The sequence below is a fragment of the Equus przewalskii genome, chromosome 16, assembly GCF_037783145.1.
Source record: "Equus przewalskii isolate Varuska chromosome 16, EquPr2, whole genome shotgun sequence".
Taxonomy (NCBI): domain Eukaryota; kingdom Metazoa; phylum Chordata; class Mammalia; order Perissodactyla; family Equidae; genus Equus; species Equus przewalskii.
In genome coordinates this window covers 67,492,132-67,510,754 of record NC_091846.1, presented here as the reverse complement: position 1 = coordinate 67,510,754, position 18,623 = coordinate 67,492,132, and the positions used below count along the sequence as shown (strand labels likewise).

Below are 18,623 nucleotides of genomic sequence, written 5' to 3'. Positions count from 1 at the left end.
TAAATAGAAAGAAACAAAGATACATAAATGATTACAAGAACGAACGCTAGATTTGGAAGACAAGGGAGACAGACCATAGCAACCATAGTTCTTGAAAAGCGAATAGTTTTCAAAATATGTGCAAAAATATTAAAAGATCTAATAGAGGAAAATTTTCTGATACAAAGACCGACTTGACTCTACAGATATTATGGTACACGAAGTCCCAGGAAAGTGACATAAAACCACCAATGCCCACACAATGCTGGGAAAGCTCTAAACTCCAAAAAGAAAGAATCTGACAGGCACGTCCAATGGAAAAAGCTGGTCACATGGAAGCGAGAAAAACATGAACCTAGCCCCAGCTTTCTACTCCAGAAATATCCAATGCTAAAAAAGAATAAAGAGCAATGTCTGAAATTCTGAGGGCAAGAAAGTGTGACCCAAGAACTTGATACTAAGCCAAACGGTCCTTCAAAAATAAAGACAAGAAAAGCCATTCTCAAGCAGTTAAGAGAACACGGTACCCATGAGGACTGCAATTTGTCAATGAAATCCAGCCAACCTAGAAGGAATCAAAATTTTAAAAAACTCAGGAATTGCAAAACCACAGTAAAAAACTGATGATAAGTACTGAATCCATCCCAAAAAGGACTAGTAAAAGAACTACAGGAACTGTGATATTACAGCAGAATATAAACGTTGCCATCCCTTCCACTGTAAAATTCAACATTGATAGAAATTTGGAACTGGGGGGAAGAGAGGTGGCACCAGGTCAGAGCTATTTTTTTTACTTTTCAAAGGAGAAGTCAGTACGTCTCCATTTAAAACAAGTAGTTTATACCAAATTATTCCACTCTCAACATTTTTATCACCTTTTCTCATGAATTTAGTTTCTAAAAGATATCTCATCTCCCTCATAGCGAAGAAGTCAACAATTCTTTCAGGGGCTGGCCCTGTGGCCGAGTGGTTAAGTTCTCGCGCTCTGCTTCGGTGGCCCAGGGTTTCTCTGGTTCAGATCCTGGACACAGACATGGCACCACTCATCAGGCGATGCTGAGGTGTCATCCCACATGCCACAACTAGAAGGACCCACAACTAAAATATACAACTATGTACTGGAGGGGATTTGGAGAGAAAAAGCAGAGGAAAAAAAATTCTTTAAATCTTGCTTCAATTTCTTTTTCTTTGCTTTAATCAAAGCCAATTTTATTTTATACCTTTAAGTAAAATAACACGTATGGTAAGATCTCATCCGTCCTTCTAACTATGCCCGTGACAAGTCCTAGACAGAATTCACAAAATGTTAAGCATATTATTTCTAAATGGTGAAATTTGAGGTAAGGGTTTTTTTTTTAACTTCTTCTTTGTACTTTTTTGTATTGTTTGACCTTTTTTGTAATAAGAATGTATCATTTCCCCCAATAAGTCACTTTTTAACAACAACAAAGAAAATCTTATCATTACCACCTAAAACACTAATTTTATTGGTGCTGCTCTTCTCCATTCCTACCAGTCAGGCAAAAATCTAAATTTAAGTCTATTTACTTCTTATTATTCCTATTATCTCCATTTTACAGAGGATGAAACTAAAACTCAGAGTAGTTAAGTGATCTGCTCAAGGTCACCGAGCCAGGATGGGACCCTAGGCGGCCAAGGTTTCACAGCATGTGGGCTGACAATTCCTAGAGTTAATTTGGCTCACTCCATTTTTTTTTTTTCCACCCAGGAGGCACATCTGTGCCCAGAGTGGGAGGAAGAAGTGTGATCTGCAATGAAATGGGTCCACTCACTCATGCCTGGTGGACACGGAAACTGGCACAACTCTTCGAGAAAGCAAGCTGGAAAGAGGCAGTCAAGAGTCTTAAAATTTTCTAATCTATTTTAACACAGTATTTCTATTTTCAAGAATCGAAGAAAAACAATCACAAAGACAGGAAAACGTATATAAATAAAGATATTAAAATGGAGGGTTATTTATACTAACAAAAAACTAGCGACACAATGCCTAACAATAGAGGATTGGTACAGTAAAGTACAGTAGAATCATACACTTGATCACACACAGACGCTAAAATGCACATTAGGAAGGAAGACAAGCGTCTCGGGAACATCCTCACCAAGTGAAGACAGCCCACGAGCACTCCTAGTTAAACGCAGCAGACCACATCAGACATTCGCCTCTATTCCGTCTCCAATCCCCACCTCAATGATAATTAAATTAAGAGGCAGGGTCCCAACAAAAGGAGTCAGAAGAAAGAGACAGTAGAAAAAAAGAATATCAATAATATTTTAGAAGAAAGAAAGTGAATTGACCACTGTCAACTGACTTAGCAGAAAGCTGGACCCTAGGCCTGCAGACAGAGATGACAAGAAGCTGCACACTAATTCCAAGACAAAACTCTGGAAAGCTCAGGAATTGCAGGCATCAGGTACCCCTGCAAACAGGGGGTGGTGAACACGGGAGGCCCAGCTGAGATCTGGAAAACCTCCCACCCTCTTGGCCTGGTAGGAGCACGGCATTTCCCTTCTGTGGAGACTGAACCTGGGGTCCCCAACAAAAAAGATGAGTTCCAACCCAATTACCCAAAGGAGAGGCCCAGCAGTGTGCAAGCCCTATCGACACTCATCGATTCCAGTCAGCTTTTGTTGAAGTGCCTCCCTCTTACCTGTAAACAGGCAGAGATAACCAGAACAGGAAGCCTGCAACATGAAAGATGGGAACAAATCGAACTGTTGAAGGAAAGAGAGATCTAGAAGTACTACCCTAAGGGAGAACTGATAAATGATCAACAGTTCTTTACACTGTAAGCTCGTTCATCTCATTTGCTCCAAATGGGGATGCTTGGGTGTCCAGGAGAGTAACCCATACAGCTTCTCCCTCATCCCATGGCAGCAGTGTTTGGTGGCACTCTGTGAGTAAGTTACTTCTCATCTTCCATACTAGTAAGTGGAGAAATAAAGCCACAGTCATACCACTTTATAGTATACATCTGCTGAATGATTTAGAATTAGTAACCAATCTAGAGGCTGGCCCTATGGCATAGTGGCTAGCTTGGCATGCTCCACTTCAGCAGCCCTGGTTCGTGGGTTCGGATCCTGGGTGTGGACCTACACTACTCATCAGCCATGCTGTGGCAGCGACCCACAAATAAAGTGGAGGAAGATTGGCACAGATTTTAGCTAAGGGCTAATTTTCCTCAGCAAAAAAAAAAAAAAAAAAAGAATTGTAACCAATCTAAATTATATTAGCAAATTATTTCAAAACTTAATTGTGAAGATAAACATGAGAAAAACGAGAGTTAAAATATTTGAATATGACTACTTCTAGGTATTAGGAATTAGCGGAATGATTCTGTTGGAAGCCTTATCAGAATGTGTTGGAAAATGAAGGTGAGGTCAGGGAGCTGAGCAGCAAATGAAGATTTCCATCTGAGACTGAGGAAATTGGCCAATAGAGGGAAAAGTTTGGGAAAGAAATTTTTCAGTTCGCTTTTGTTTTTTAAGACGGGAAAGACAAGTCTATAGACTAGGAGACGGAGCCAGCTGAGGAAGATTAAAGAGACACTGGAGCTCCTGCAATCCCACTTCTGGGCATATTTCCCTCTCTCACTGAACACGGCAACTTATTCCTCTCCCAAGACAAACACAACACACCCACACCGAGTTCCTTACGTGGGACTAGGTCATGTATTACGCAGATTTTCATAGGAACGGATCTCCTATCTCAACTTTGGCTGTGGATCCCTTGAAGACAGAAACCATGGCTTACACTGCCTGTTTCTGAATGGCCAACAGAACAGGGGCCTCAATAAGGACTGGTTGGTTAGGGCAAAGTTAATTAAACTAAGCTGCCCAGCAGTCTGTGACCCAAACACCTGTGACAGAGAGCGCTCCAGCAAAACCTTCAACCTGACTTTAACCTGGAACCACACCCACCCATCCTCATTGGCCCAGGTTCCAGGCAGAGGCAGGGTAGCAGCTGAGAGGACAGACCCAGTAACCAGCTCGGGTTCAAGTCATGGCTCTACTGATTACCAGCTGTGTGAGTTTAAGCACGTTGCTGGACCTCTCTGTGCCTGAGTTCCTCATATGTAGTGGTCCCTACCTCTCAGTGTTGTTCTGAAACAAATTAATATATGTAAAGTGTTCAGAACCATGACTGACATACAGTGAGGGCTCTAAAAGTGTGGGTTACCATTCAACGAGGGAGAATGGCAAGTGGACAGGAGACGAGGCAGAGAGTTCAAGTGCCCCGCAGAAGGGAGTCGTTTCACAGAGCTTCTCTGAGAACTGTCTCTGCCAAAGCTAACAACACAACGCTTCCGTACAGTGACTCACCAGCCCACCGCCCAGATTCCTCACTTTCTATCAGCTCTGTCAAAGGGCTATTTTCTTCACTTCGAGCCTTCCAAAAGCATTTGGAATCTGCACAAAAGAAGAAATATGAAACTTTCGGGTGGTGATAAGCAGACATTCTAAGCTTCTGCTCTGGGGTTCTCCTCGCAGCTCTCACTATCGTTTCTGTCACAACGTGCTGTGGAACTCCTGAGGCAGGCGACACCCAGCTGCACCCCTCGAACCGTGTCAAGGGTTCCAAGTCATCAACCTTTGAGAATATTCCAAAGACACACTAAAAAGATATATATATTTAGTCCCACTTTAAAATAACAGAGTAAGTCTCATTACTGATAATTTGCAAAACCAAAGCAGAAAGGCAGTCATGGCAAAGCGATGCTAAATTTGGTGGTTGGTTTACCAGTATGCAGTTGGTAAACAAAAGTTGTTAACGTTTTGGTCAATTTCCTTCCAGTCTTTCCTCTAAGTATTTTTTAATGTATGAAATAAAGATTCTGGGGGCCGGCCCAGTGATGCAGTGGTTAAGTGAGCATGTTCCACTTTGGCAGCCCAGGGTTCGCCGGTTCGGATCCCAGGTGTGGACATGGCACCACTTGTCAAGCCATGCTGTGGTAGGTGTCCCACATATAAAGTAGAGGAAGATGGGCACAGATGTTAGCTCAGGGCCAGTCTTCCTCAGCGAAAAGAGGAGGATTGGCAGCAGATGTTAGCTCAGGGCTAATCTTCCTCAAAAAAGAAAAAGAAAAAAAGATTCTGGAGTTGGCAAGCAGCCAGCCAGGACTCCAGTGGAATCCACACGCCCACTGGCAGTTGAGTCCTTCCCATCACAATCACTCCAAGATCCCGGGTGTGGCGGAACCCCGACTTTTGCTTAAATAACTGCCAATAGGGATTCGAACCCTCCCCTGCCAGCGCCATCTTACACAGCAAACTAGGGGGAAGTGAACAGAGCAGCGTGGGGACAGGCGGCCTTCAGCTAGAACTGTGGTCGGCCATACTTTATTCTCTCTGGATTGAGGTCCCTTTCAAACTAGTCTCCCACCATATCACACCCCAACCTCAATCCCTTGGTCAAAAGCGCACATCTGCCAGGCTGGTAAAAAAACAACAAGGAACTCTATTTCCTTTTCATTCTTTAAAGGCGCATGTAATGAATGGTCAATAAGGCATTCTGATCAGCAGGAGACTGTTATCACATCCAGGTGAGAAAGATCTGGCCAAGCCAAAGCACTTGGGTGCTTTCGTTCATTGAAACTTAATGAGGTGGCCCCCTACCCAATCCCCGTGACTGTGGGATTCTGGTTATAAGCTCTCCGAAATCCTGAAAATACCTCACAGGCCTGCATTCTAGGGTTGCAAACCCCTTAAGATTTCAAAGACTCCAGGTTGAGAGGCAAAAACCTAGAGCAAATGAAAATCGAAACCTGAAGAAACTTTACCCAGAGTGACTGATATCCTGAAATACACAAACTTCCTTCTAAGGAATGCTCATGAGTACCACCTGAAATTTAAGTGAACCATGGAACAATGTGCCATGGACTTTTTATTTACACCAACTGCCCATAAAAATTCCTCTCCTGCTTTGCAAGGACAGAACCCTGAAGAAAAAATGACCTAATTAAACATGAGATTTCCTGGCTTACGGCTATGCAGAAGACTAAAACACAATGAAAGGATGCTGAATTTGGAAGGGATTGGGTGCCAGACTCATTGAGTGAACTGAGTGAATTGGGTTTGCTTTTTTGACGTGCGGATCCAACATTCAAGCGAAACAACGTGAGCATGACAGACATCCTTAACTACTTTTATTTATGAAGCAAGCAGAATGCATATTTTCCCACTTATCTACTGCATATTTTTCAAAATGTGATTATGCAGCACTAGGAATGCATCCTTTTGGCACAATTTGTCAGCCTGCCTTCAATACTGGGTTGCTGCCAGAGCAATACAATAGAGCGGGTCTGCTGTCTCTCACTCCAGCTTTCAGAAATGTGCTAAATTATCCCACACTCTCACTGGGCTCCAAACCCCCTACCCGGTCTGATTTTGCACAGATGTTCAAGGAGAAAGAATTTTTTTTCTTTAAATGAAAGTCAAGGGCCTGGCAAAAATACTGTATAAAGAAATGCAAAATTCAGCACGGTGTTGAAAAGCTGGCTATTAGCTCACTTCCTTCTCTCTCCAACTTCTCCACTTCCAAAAAAATAAACATGGAAACTATCACACTTGCCCAAGGTCTAACAAAAAGCAGGAAGTGGGCAGCTTACGGGCTCACAGGTCATTTTCCTCTGTTCCTTTATGCTGAACTTTAAGGAGCTGTTGGTTTCGTGGGTGAGTATTTTAAGGGTGCTCGGCGAGAGGCAGCCTTGTGATTCTTGTTCTTTTGGCTACAGCCCCTGGGGAGGTGAGGTCATGGGGAAATTCCGAGGGGTCACATCACTCAGTGGCACGGGTAAAGTAGCCTGTCTGAGACCAGAATCATACCCTGTGCCAACCCCCATGACACCCTATTTTCAGAGCCTTGCTTCTTCTGCCAGTTTCTCCCTCCTTCCCATCACTTCCTCCCCGTGGCCACCAAGAACTCCTTCGGCAGCCAAAATTAAATCAGTAGCCCGGTGTCTGCTGGATTCCTACTCAGAAATGTCTCATTCACGGCTAATCAGAACTGGGATTCTCATACTTTTTCCCACCCCACCCAACAGAACAGCACACAGCAAAATAAGCACAACGGGAGCCCCACGTCCCTGAGTTGTCAGCGACATCTTCTCTTTGTTCCACCCAGAAGAGAACTGCTAAACTGATGTGAGGCTGGCGAGCACCCACAGAGAGAGTGAAAACATCTGCGGTCTAGAGATTAAAAAAAAAAAAAAAACCTCTCAGTCAGACTGTATTTGATTTTCTGTGTGATAGAAAAATGAGATAGAAACATGGGAACGAGTGCGTGTGCAGACACACGCAGGGGCACAGGTATGTTGAACAGCAAACCTTGCAAATATCAAATCATATAAATTCTCAGACTAATCTGTAAATATTGGACTGAATCTGCACCCTTAGAAAAAAATTTTGTATAATTTTTTTAACGATTTAGGTCTGGTATAATGACTGCTTCCGCAGTAAATCTTTCGATCATTTTATATTGCACACTTGCCAAAATAAAACGAACTTTCAGTTGAACATGGCAGATAAACCACATGCCTACATCACCTCTCCCACCAAAAATCCTACCAAAATGACAGTAAACATACCTTTTCAAAAAGACAAAAATATACAGCAGCAGAGAGAAGACATTCAACTGACTCTCGGATGATGGAAAGCATGGGGAAGTAACCAATGTTTTGCACCCTAAGCGATGCTCAGAGGAGTTCCAACAAATAGGCCAGTTCCCACCCAGAGTTCCTGGGAGGCTCCCACTGGAGGGAAAGGTGAGGGGAAGGATGGAAAAGGAGACACGCAGGTCGGATACAAAGAGGATGGACCTTGGAGCCCCAGGTCCCTCCCTCATCTGCCCAACCACCAACCAAGAGATTTATTATGCAAAGAAATTGAACTAGGGAGATCCGAAGCTCATATAACAACAGGCACAGTGAGAAAGAAGGATGTGATTCAGGGCTGAAAACGTAGCAAGAGATGCGGTGGAAATTAAGGAAAAGGCCACTTACTACCTCACGGGACCCAGAGTCCCCTTCCTCCATCCTGCTTCCTGGATACTTGTAGCTCATCCCAGGCTTATTCCAGGCAGGCCTGGTGGATTTATTCTCTGGAGAATCTGAATGAAGACACACACTGACATTTGAGGGTTGCCTCCAACACAAAGACCCATTTCTGCTTCATCACTTTAAAGAAGAATCAACAATCAACAGCGCTGTCCACACGCACAGAGATTCAGGTCTGATTCTTTGCACTTTACTCTTAATACTCGCTCTGAATAGACAGCCAATGATCAGCAACATTTAAAGAAAGCCTACGAAATGGAAGTCAGGACCAAAACACAGAGGAGGATAAAAGCTTTCTGAAAAGACACAGACGTTACAGGGAGCAGAGGCAACATTTTTTACATCCAGAATTAATATCCCCAGAGAGAATTCATGTCTCAAAATATAGGGAGAGATGCTATGAAAATATGGATAACTGAAATTTTGTTTTTCTACAGCTAATTGAAAGGTTAACTTGTGGAAATTTCATGGAAAATAGAGCAAAAAAAGATGGAAATTTAAAAAGATTAAAGGAGAATCTTCTACAAGCTGTAATACTCAAATAATAGGAATTACAGAAAGAATTGACAGGAATTATTTTTTAAAATTCAAGAAATGTCCCAGACTGATAGATAAGAGTCTTCAGACTAAAACTAAAAGCAAATGCCCAGCATAAATAATTTAAATGGACCCATTGATATATGCCAAAAATTGTAAAACTTTAAAATATGAGAAATTAAGTGATTTTCAAACGTTCCAGAGAGAATGAGAAAAATTAATCACATCCAAAGGATGCTAGAAGACAATGGAGCAACGTCTTCAAAGTTTCAAGAATAATATTTTCAATTTTTAATTCCATATGCAGTAAAATTATCAAGCAAATCTAAGCATACATTAAAGACATTTTTACATGCAAAGATTCAAAAGAAACATAGCTCCCTTGTACCTTTCTGAGAAAGCTACTTGAGTATATGTTCTATCAAAACAATGGTTCTATCAAAACAATGGCGTAAACCATGAAATTAGAAGATATGACATCCAGAAAAGAGTAGGCCCAAGAAAACAGAACAGTGAAGGAAAAATCCTGAATGATGGCTAAATACTAAGCTTAGAATATAACCCATTCAGACAGCAGTTGAGGATGGGCATGTTGCAGATGGTGGTACTCTAGGGGATGGGGGAACTGCATGGTTATATGGTGTGTTTTAGAGTTTGATAAAATTAGTTGAAAGAAAATTGACAGGTCTGTTGAAATTATTTGGAAAAAATCAGCAATGGGTACATAGAAAATCAAGCAAATTTTTAAGAAATGAATTATCTCCAGGAAATACAAAGTTTTTTGAAGAAAGCAATCATAGGTCAGTAACTGGCTCAGCAGTGAACACTCCACAAAGTGATGAAAACGTACACAGCAACTGCTGAGTTAACCAAACACTGTACTATAACCACACTGAGAGGCGGACAAAAGGAGAAACACAGGTGAGGTAGGGGTTCAGAGGGCGAAGTCACTGTCCCCAGCAGGAGGCACAGGCAACCTCGAAGTTTTAACTGCATCTTAAACAGCCTTTCAACCCATCATCCTGTTTTCAGATCTTCCACCCAGCCCACAAGTTCTCTCCACACACTGAAGGAGAGGCTCCCCCAAAATGAGGGGGGAAATGCGGAAACAGAAAGACATAGTCTGCTGGGAAAGAGTTCAGGAAGAGAAGCAAGGAGGACGCCCAGGGTAACGTTGTAGAGACCCGTGATGCAGACCAGGCCAGAGGGCCTACATCAGGTGATAGAGGCAAAGGGATGCCCAGGGTCACTATGGGGAAGATGGCAGGATGCTTACGAGGCCAGAGAAAAACCCAGCCCAGACTAGGGCAGCTCTGAAGACTCCCAGACAAACCTCCTCAAGAATAAAACAGAATATCTGAGCATCTGATGGACTGGAATATACTTAAAGGGATTTAGGCAAGAGGTGAGAGTTTTGGAACGAATTAGATAAGTACATGGAAAATGAAGCAAAGGAAAGCTAGATAATTATTGACTTCAGGGAAAGCAAAATTGGGCAAAAAGGAGAAATAGCCATGGTATAAACATGAGCCACACGGCTAACAGCGTGGCTCAGCTGTCAAGAGTCATAACAGAGTCTATCACAATAGCATGACATCAAATACTCATCTATTGGGAGTCTGTTTTTTATTCTTGTATAGATGCATCTCATTACCACTGGTTATTATTAGAAAAAATAAATCCCACATTACTCTTTGAACTAACATAAATTTTTAAAAATAAACCATTAAGTTCTAGAAAAAAATGTGAGATTTTAAAAAATGCTCTCAGACTGCAGAATATCTCTCTAAACGCAACCTAGGTTGCAGACGCCATAAAGGAAAAGACTGATTAAGTCGAAAGCCAAAAGCCAACTCAGGAGGACAAGGCAGTTAAGACACATTTGACAAAGGGCTAATTTTCTCCACAAGCAAAGGATCTCCTACAAATCAATGAGAAAAATACTTGCAACCTAACAGAAAAATGGGCAAAGGACAAGAACAGGTAGTGGATAGATCACCAAGAAAATCCAAATGGCTTGTCAACAGTTGAAAATGTGTCCATCCTCAGCTAGTAATAACAAAACTGCAGAATGACAGTGAAGAGCAATGGGCATTTCACCGGGCAGATGAGGGGAGGTGAAAACGTTTGACCTCTTCACCGTGATGAGGCAGGGACTCTGAGCCAGACTGTCTGGGTTCACATTCCAGCTTGCCACTTACTGGTCGTGGCCCCTGCGCAGGTTCCGTCATCTCGACTGCTCCAGCTCCTCATCCGTAACCCGGTGATAATGACAGCACCTCTAAGGGCTGGTCTGAGGATCAAACAAGCTAATGTTTGTCAAGCACATGAAATAGTTCCCAGCACACAGTAAGCACTAGGTAAGACTTAGTAAACCGAAGAGACAAATGGGTAGAAACTCTTGGAGGGCACTATGGCACTATCTATGACAGGAAAAACAAAGAGACCCTTTGACCACAATTTCACTTCTACAACTTATACTTCAGATAGACTCACCAAGAGACATCCAGGTCTTCACTGTTGCATTTTCATAAAATAGCAAAATATTTCAAACAACCTATATATGTCTATCAATAGGGACAACTTTACAGATAGTTGAAGGTATCCCTATAAAATGGAACCGTATGTGCCAATAAAAAGAATGAGGCAGGTCTGCATGTACTTAATATAGAACAGTCTTTAAGGTGCATTAAGAGACGAGAACAAGATCAACACTTTATATAGTGTATGCTCCACTCGTGTGAAATGTCTATGCAGAAAATATTTCTGGAAAGATATTTTTTTAGACGATGGGAGTTTAGCAGATAAAGGTCCCACCAGGTTTGTATTAAAGAGTAAGAATCATGAATGATTCTTTCCAAAGTGTTAGAAAAGTCTCCTCTCTCACAGAGAGGAAACTTCCCCCGTGTAACTTTATTTTCTCTATTTGCTTAACAAACCTTGTTCCCACGGAATTGTGTCAAAACAAACTTCAGCCTGACAAAGTTCAAACAGCCGTGAACGCCGAATTAGTGGGGCTGAAAACCAAGGCGTGTGGGTCGGTGTGCAGAGCAGCGGGCTCAGCATACCTATTAACACTGCCATAGCTACAGCGCATCTGAAAGCACTGACACCGCTTCTCAAAAAATACCCCATTTCCTTTCATGTCAGCATAACACGCCAAATTACAGGACGCTTTAAAATTTTTAAAAGATAAATAACAAAGCTAGACTCAAACAAAAGTAGAATTTTAAATCAGACTAAACTTCCTAGCATTTTAAGATGACTTGATAACATTAAGGGAAGAATCGTATCCTTAACTTCGGACAAACCCAGCAGCTGAAGCTCCGGGCCGGCAGACGGGCTCTGTTTCAGAGACAGACACTTTCCTCTCATACAAACACACACTAATGACAAGAGGAAGCTAAAACAACAGCAATGAAGAATGCTATATAATTCTCAAAATAATTAAGAACATGAGGTTGTTTCACATTAAGCAAAAATGGAAGCGCTCTAAAAGATTAACAACGCGGCCTGGCTTCACAGCAGTGGGTGAGAACGCACGGAAAGCGAAGGCACAGAGGGGTCGTTCTGTGGTGGAATCAAGCGCAAATCAGAACAGTCAAGAGATTTCCTTAGGAAGAATCAAGACACTTCAGCATAAACCCACCAAGAACGCCCCAGACTTTCCAGCTCTTCCGGCCCTTTTCCACATTCTCAAGAGTCCGTGAAATGCTGCCTGGTGAGTGGGCATTAAGTGAACGGTCCAGATGTTCAGCCCACCTCGGGGTGGTCAAAACAAATGGCACCCCCTCCCTCACAACTGACCAGGGTGGCCAGGGGTCAGCAAACACTAACCGAGGCAACATACCCACGTCTTCCTGATCCTTTCTTCCCCTCCCCTCCCCCACAATCTTAAATGCTACTAGGTACACCGTTCACTTTATAAAAGACTATTTACTAGCGTTGATGCCAACAGCATTACTCAGAGAGTCAAGCAATCCAGTAATTTACTCAGAATTCAGCTAAAGAGGGGTAATCAGAAGTATGAGAAAAGGCCACGCTGGGTTAAGGTTACAGGCCACTAATGTAGGTATCATGGTCCCCAAATAAGGTTTTTTTCCCCTCCAATTGGGTATTTGTTTTTAAGATCTCGAAGCTCCTGATCTGAAGACACCTCAGCCGTTCCCAGAAGCTTGTTGGAGAATCTGACTTTCTGAGAGGCTGGCCAGGCCTGTACTGAGAGAGGCTGCAAGGAAGCCCAGACACTAATGGACAGAACTGTAAAGCAGAGAAACAGAGTCAGAGAAGGAGGATGACAAATAAATTTTAGATTTGCCATCAACCTGTGATATCAATGCAAGGCTCTGACAGACCACGGCGGCCAAACAGCTGGTGAGAAGGTCAGCTCAGGTCTGGGAGGTTCAAAGCAATTTTACCAAGAAGCCCCAAAGGGGGTCTCATTTCCCTTCTTGCAACAAAGATTGAATGACCGCCGACCACAGCTGTGGCCTGTGCCAGGCAGCAGTTACACGGAGGTGAAGAGAAGCCAGCGTCCACAGGGACAGAGGCAAGGAGCGTTTCCCAGCACGGCGCTGAGCAGGCCGCGTGCTCCCAGCTAGCCCACCCGCCCGCGGCAACCCTGCACTGCTCTCAACCCCACGCTGGCAGGTGGGCCACCCCACAGGAGCACCAGCTGGCAGAAGCGTCCATCGGCTAGGTGTTTCCTCTGACACTTAAGGCTGTTCTGGAAACACGCCTGCTACAGTTCTATTTTCTAACTCATCAGGAAGACTGAGCGCGTCTAGCAGAAAGTCGATGCCAGACCCCCTCCCCCAAACGCCAGGAGGGAAAAAAAAGTCCAGCGATAAAAGAGGCAGAGGAGCGAGTCTTCATGGCCCCTCAGTCCTTCTAAGCACATTCTGGGAAATCTCCACATGACAAACATTCAAAGGGCAAGTCATCCGGGCCCCCTCCCCACCACTGCATTCCTCTGAGGAAAGGTCAACAGGAAACGACCTCATGAGACCTTTGACCTCAAACAACTTAGGGATTCCTGAAGCAAGATGGGGGGAGGGGTGAGAAATTCACACAACACATGTACCATACATTATAAATTTGAAAAAAAATTAAACATCTAAAAATTAAGGAAAATGCCGGATGTTGACAGTGGAGGAGGTTGGGGGCACAGGGAGTATCTGGGAACCCTGTACTTCCTGCTCCATTTTGCTGTGAACCTAAAACTGCTCTAAAAAATAAAGTCTACTTTTTTTTTAATTAAGGAAAGAAAACTATAGAAGGCGAATATGAATAAGAAAGCAATGTGCGCGTCGGGGTGCATGTGTTTTGCCAGACTACTTTTCTCCACTTTTCAAAGTTTCTATGATGACCCTATTATTTTTGCAATTAAAAGACACGTGCAAAAGAAACGTGGTTATTTTTAAATGTTTTATTTTAAAAAAAACAAAACTCAGTGAAATATAGCCAATTCCCACGTGAAATACATTCGGCCGGCCACCAGTCATTCTGCGAACACGCAGAGGAGAGGCAGCCACCCTTGGCCTGCACCGGGCCGGCCCCCTGCAGCCTGTGCCGCCCGGCTTCGCCTCCAGGCCCACAGCACCTCACCTGCCTGCTGGATGGCTGGCATCCCCACTCAGGAAAAGCCGCATTTCACAGCGCCTTTATTATGTGGCTTCAATTTAACACCAGAACTCCTTCCTGCCCTGCCTCCCCCCAAGGCATTAGGGCCAAGCTCCAAACCCCCAGCCTCCTGGCCACCGAGACTCGAACCGCTTTCATCAGACCTGGGCTTCGGTTTCTCAAAGCTGACCTGCTCTAAGCAACCTACGGTACCAACAACTGTGTCTATCAGAGGCAGAGCGGCATCTTCAAAGATGAAGCCAAGGTGTGTCTTTAAGACTGCGATTCATCCCCCAAAAATGCCTTGAAGGAAAAAAAAAATAGCATTACACTGCTGAAAAGGATGCTGGAATCCTCTGCTGGCTGCTTGGACTGTCATCATTCTGACTCCAGAGCTGCGTGCCACTCGGGACTGGGGTGAGGCGTAGCCTTGCGCACTAAATTTAAGGGGGCACCAAAACACTCCGTAATTAAGATAATTTTAAAGAATATTCTTAAAAATCACAAGTAATTTTAAAAAAATTCATGACAAACAAAATAATACAATTTTCAGTAAAGACGGGCTCTGGCCTTGAACTTGCGGCATCCATCTCACCTCGCCCTTTTTCGGGGTGATCGGTTACTGCTGGACTAGGAGAAGATCCCCAAGTGAGCCACAAAGAAGAGTCTGACTCTAGGAAATCTGATTTCACTTCTTAGCTGTGTGACCTTGGGCATGTGAACCAATAATCCACGTCTCAGTTTCCTCTTCTGTAAAATGGAGATAATCCTTTCCTCACTGAATAAACGACCAAATAAAAATAGACGCAAAGTGCCAAGCACACCATCTAGCAGAGAACCTAACATGAAACTGACAGTCCCTCCAGCATCCCACCCAGTATCCCGATTCCAAGGAGAAGCCAGAACGTGATTCCTAGGTGCTGTGTACCCCTCTAGCTCACGCAGGAGACTTCCAAGCAATTTTCAGGGGATGGGTTCTGACAGGTGATTGCGTTTTCCCTGCCTTCACCCTGAAGACAGACTTTTCTTATCATGTCTTCAGTCTTACTAACTGACGGCCATTCCTAGCACTGAACTACGCTGGAGGACGGGAGCGAGTGGGCAAGGAGAACTAGAATGACGTCCACCATGCTTAGCTCCTCAGGACGAACAGGCAGGTGGTGCCCAAACGGCATGGCGTAGCTGGAAGACAAAACCACCTCTGCAATTCTCAGAATTTTCCTTCCTACAGCAAAGCATGGCCATTTTTTAAATAAAAGGAGTCAAGCCACCAGGACAGTTTCTAATCCCCTGTAGTCCTTGCTAATTTACCTACGAGCCTGGGAGAAGCAACTGTTCCCCCAACGGCTTTGAGCCTTACCACCGACTTTGGATCTGATAACGCTGACTCGGGCATTTATTTATATGACCTTGGAATGACTATTCTCATCTGGTACCTAGAGTCTGAGATCATGCTTATGAATTATTCTACCTCCAAAACAAAAGCACCCCACCGATCTGGACCACAGACCTCAGGCAACCTTGAACTTCCAAACCAGGAATAATGAAACACCTTTCGGTAACCATCCCTCCTGGAAGGCCACGGCTCACCCAAGTGTCATGAGCATCTACAATCCTTTGTTACGTGCCTCGGAAACACTAGGAAGAAGAAAATGACCTTCTAGTAGATGGTTTCAATAATACAGCAGGGGAAGATGTGCGATGCCCCAAGTATGTCTCACGTGACCGTTTCCATATGTGGGCAGGCTTGCCTGAATCTGCAGAAAAAAGTCTTACAATTTAAATAACATGGATGGCTAATTACAAAATCAAAAAAAATTCATTATGGGAAATTTAGAAAAAAAAGAAAAGCTCAAAGGAAAAAATAAAAATCACTCATATTAGTCCTATCTGAAGAAAACCATGGGTAAACACCCTTTTCTCAAGGCACAGGAATATATATTTTATATAGAATTTTAAACAAATGTGCTCAACTTTTAGGTAGCAAACTAAGGGTATACTCACAAAAGATGAGGTAAGTGACCCCCCTCCAGATGCAAGAGGGTCAAGGAACAGCATTAGAAGTAACCTCAGAACCTCATCATCCTACTGAAGGCCAAGGGGGGCTACATTTTACAAAGAAATGGAAAGAAATGATTTGGGACAGAGTTTACCTCTTAAGAGAGTTAAGCTTCAACAAATACTTATTGAGCACCCACTGTGTTCCATGTACTGTGCCAGGCACTGGGAATGCAACGGTGTAAAACACTTAAGCAGAAGTTGCTCTCAATAAGCATGGAGAGACTTCCCGAGCTTCTTTCCTGGCTCTGCCAATTATAAACTACGTGACCTTTGGCAAGCCATTTAACCTCTCTGTGCCTCGGTTTCCTCTTAAGGAAAATGGGGATAAAAAATCATGGGGGTTGAGATGATGAAATGAGTCTGTACAGGTAAAGCACTTAGAACTCAGATTGAGACTCAGAAGCGCTCCATAAAAGGTATGGCTCAAATAAATCAAATGAGTGGGGAAGAGAGAAACCACACTGGTACAAATACAGAAGGTAGAAAGACCCAGGAGTAGACCTGAGCTTCAGGAAATGCTTCTGGAAGGAGGATGGCAGGGACTGGCTGAACACCAGAGCCGAGAAGGACTGGGTAGAGGCCTTTGCAGGCCCAGCCAAGGAAGCAGCTGGTGCAGAGTTGAGGGGATGTGAGAGAGGAGGGCTCCTGTGGCTGGTTCTAGGACCGTCACATAGGTCAGCATGGGGAAGGGGAAATAAAGGAGGCTGCGAAAGAAAATGGGGCAAAGATGCCAGAGATCTTTGAGCCACACACACTTCTTTTCAGTCACAGCAAAACAGGCAGAGTTATGTTATTCCACATCATGATCCCTTCAAAAAGGACAGCTTTCTGGACTTTCAGATAAAGTCAAAGGGTGCTGACTTACGTATTTTACGTATTTTAAAACTACTTTTACAAGTAGGCGTTTTCTAAAAACTCTATGAAGAGGTAGAGAGGTAGTGAGCAGGCCCTCATTCCTGCTCTCCCCTGTGATGTCTCTCAGAGTCCCAGTGCGATACAGCAGAGCTCACAGAACTTATTTCCTATTGGGGGGATATTCTTAAAAAGAAGGACCTGAGAACAAGATTAGATTAGCAAAGGAATTTAGTCTTTGCTAATTCACAACAATTGGATTTGCCAATTTTTTCAGGAAAAGAAAAAAATTATAAAACATATAGAACCTACAAGTGAAAGAAGCTATGACCAACACCTTTACTAAAAAGAATGTTATTATTTAATGTGTTTATCCTTGTTGGTATGTTCTGCACCGTTAAGATTCAAAGCTTTATGGTTTAATAATACAAATAACATTACCATGTCATGAGCTTTTTATAAACTGCCAGTCCCTTTTTATACATTACCTTCAATTCCCAAAAGAAATTTCAAATTTCCAAAATTCCAAATCTTAAAAAAGGCTGATCACCAAGACTTTTACAAGCAAGTTATTTAGAATCCCTGATTTGTATTTCAATAGGTATTATTCAACAGACATTATTATCTTCCATTTTTAAAATATGAGAGGACCCTGGGGCGAAGAAATGAAATCACTTGCTCTAGACCACACCACTTTTGAGAAGGCAGCTGGGATTTGAACCCAAGTCCCTCAGGTCCTATGGTAGCCAGCTTCCAAGATGGCCCTCGATGATCCTTGCCTCCCGGTATCCAAACTGTTGTGTAGTCCCCTCCCTCTGAATCACAGCTGATTTGTGTGACCAAGAATACTGTGGAAGTGACACTGTATGACTTCCAAGCCCCAGTCAAAAAAGTCCTGGCAGTTTCTACCTTGGCATCCTCATAACGCACTCCCTCTGGGAGAAGCTAGCCGCCATGCTGTGAAGACACTGAAGCATCCTGTCCAAGGAGCCTATGCAATTCCTTGGAAGCAGACCCCACAGCCCCAGCTGACATCTTTCCTGCAAACATCAGAGCCAGAACAGCCCATCTGAGCCACTCTCAATGGCCTAACCCACAGAAACTACAGGTGACAATGAATATTTACTGTTGCTGTAAGTCGCTCAATTTGGGAGTGATGCGTCGTGCACCACCAGATAACTAACACACAGCCTGCAACCTATGATCTTTTCTCCATATCTACACTGCCTTTCAGGTGCTTCTGTCATTTTATCTTTTAATTATTATCACTGTATATTCAAACAGAGAATTAACTAAATAGTGAAATCAAACCTATACACCCTATCAGGGCTCTGAAATAAGCACCTACAGAACTGACGTCTTATTTACATCTATTTCTTGGCAGCACTGCTACAGTCCAGGCCTCAGATTTTATATGCATGATTGTTCTTTTTAATCTACTCCTTCAAGAAACAGGCTGCTAGCAGAGCTCACTGAGCCTCTGCTCAATAGTCCAGGAAA

At 43.4% G+C, this 18,623-nt stretch overlaps 1 protein-coding gene across 6 annotated transcripts in view; it reads right to left on the bottom strand.

Moving 5' to 3' along the window:
• The window catches only part of FARP1 (FERM, ARH/RhoGEF and pleckstrin domain protein 1), a 287,796-nt gene that overhangs the window by 257,368 nt on the left and 11,805 nt on the right, over positions 1–18,623 (bottom strand). Inside the window, exon 2 of one of the 6 annotated variants that reach the window (XM_070579103.1) lies at positions 4,321–4,407. The exons of the other annotated variants lie outside the window; for them this stretch is intronic. The gene's annotated coding sequence lies outside the window, so the exon portion shown is untranslated. The remainder of the gene's footprint in view (positions 1–4,320; positions 4,408–18,623) is intronic. 6 annotated transcript variants of the gene reach the window in all.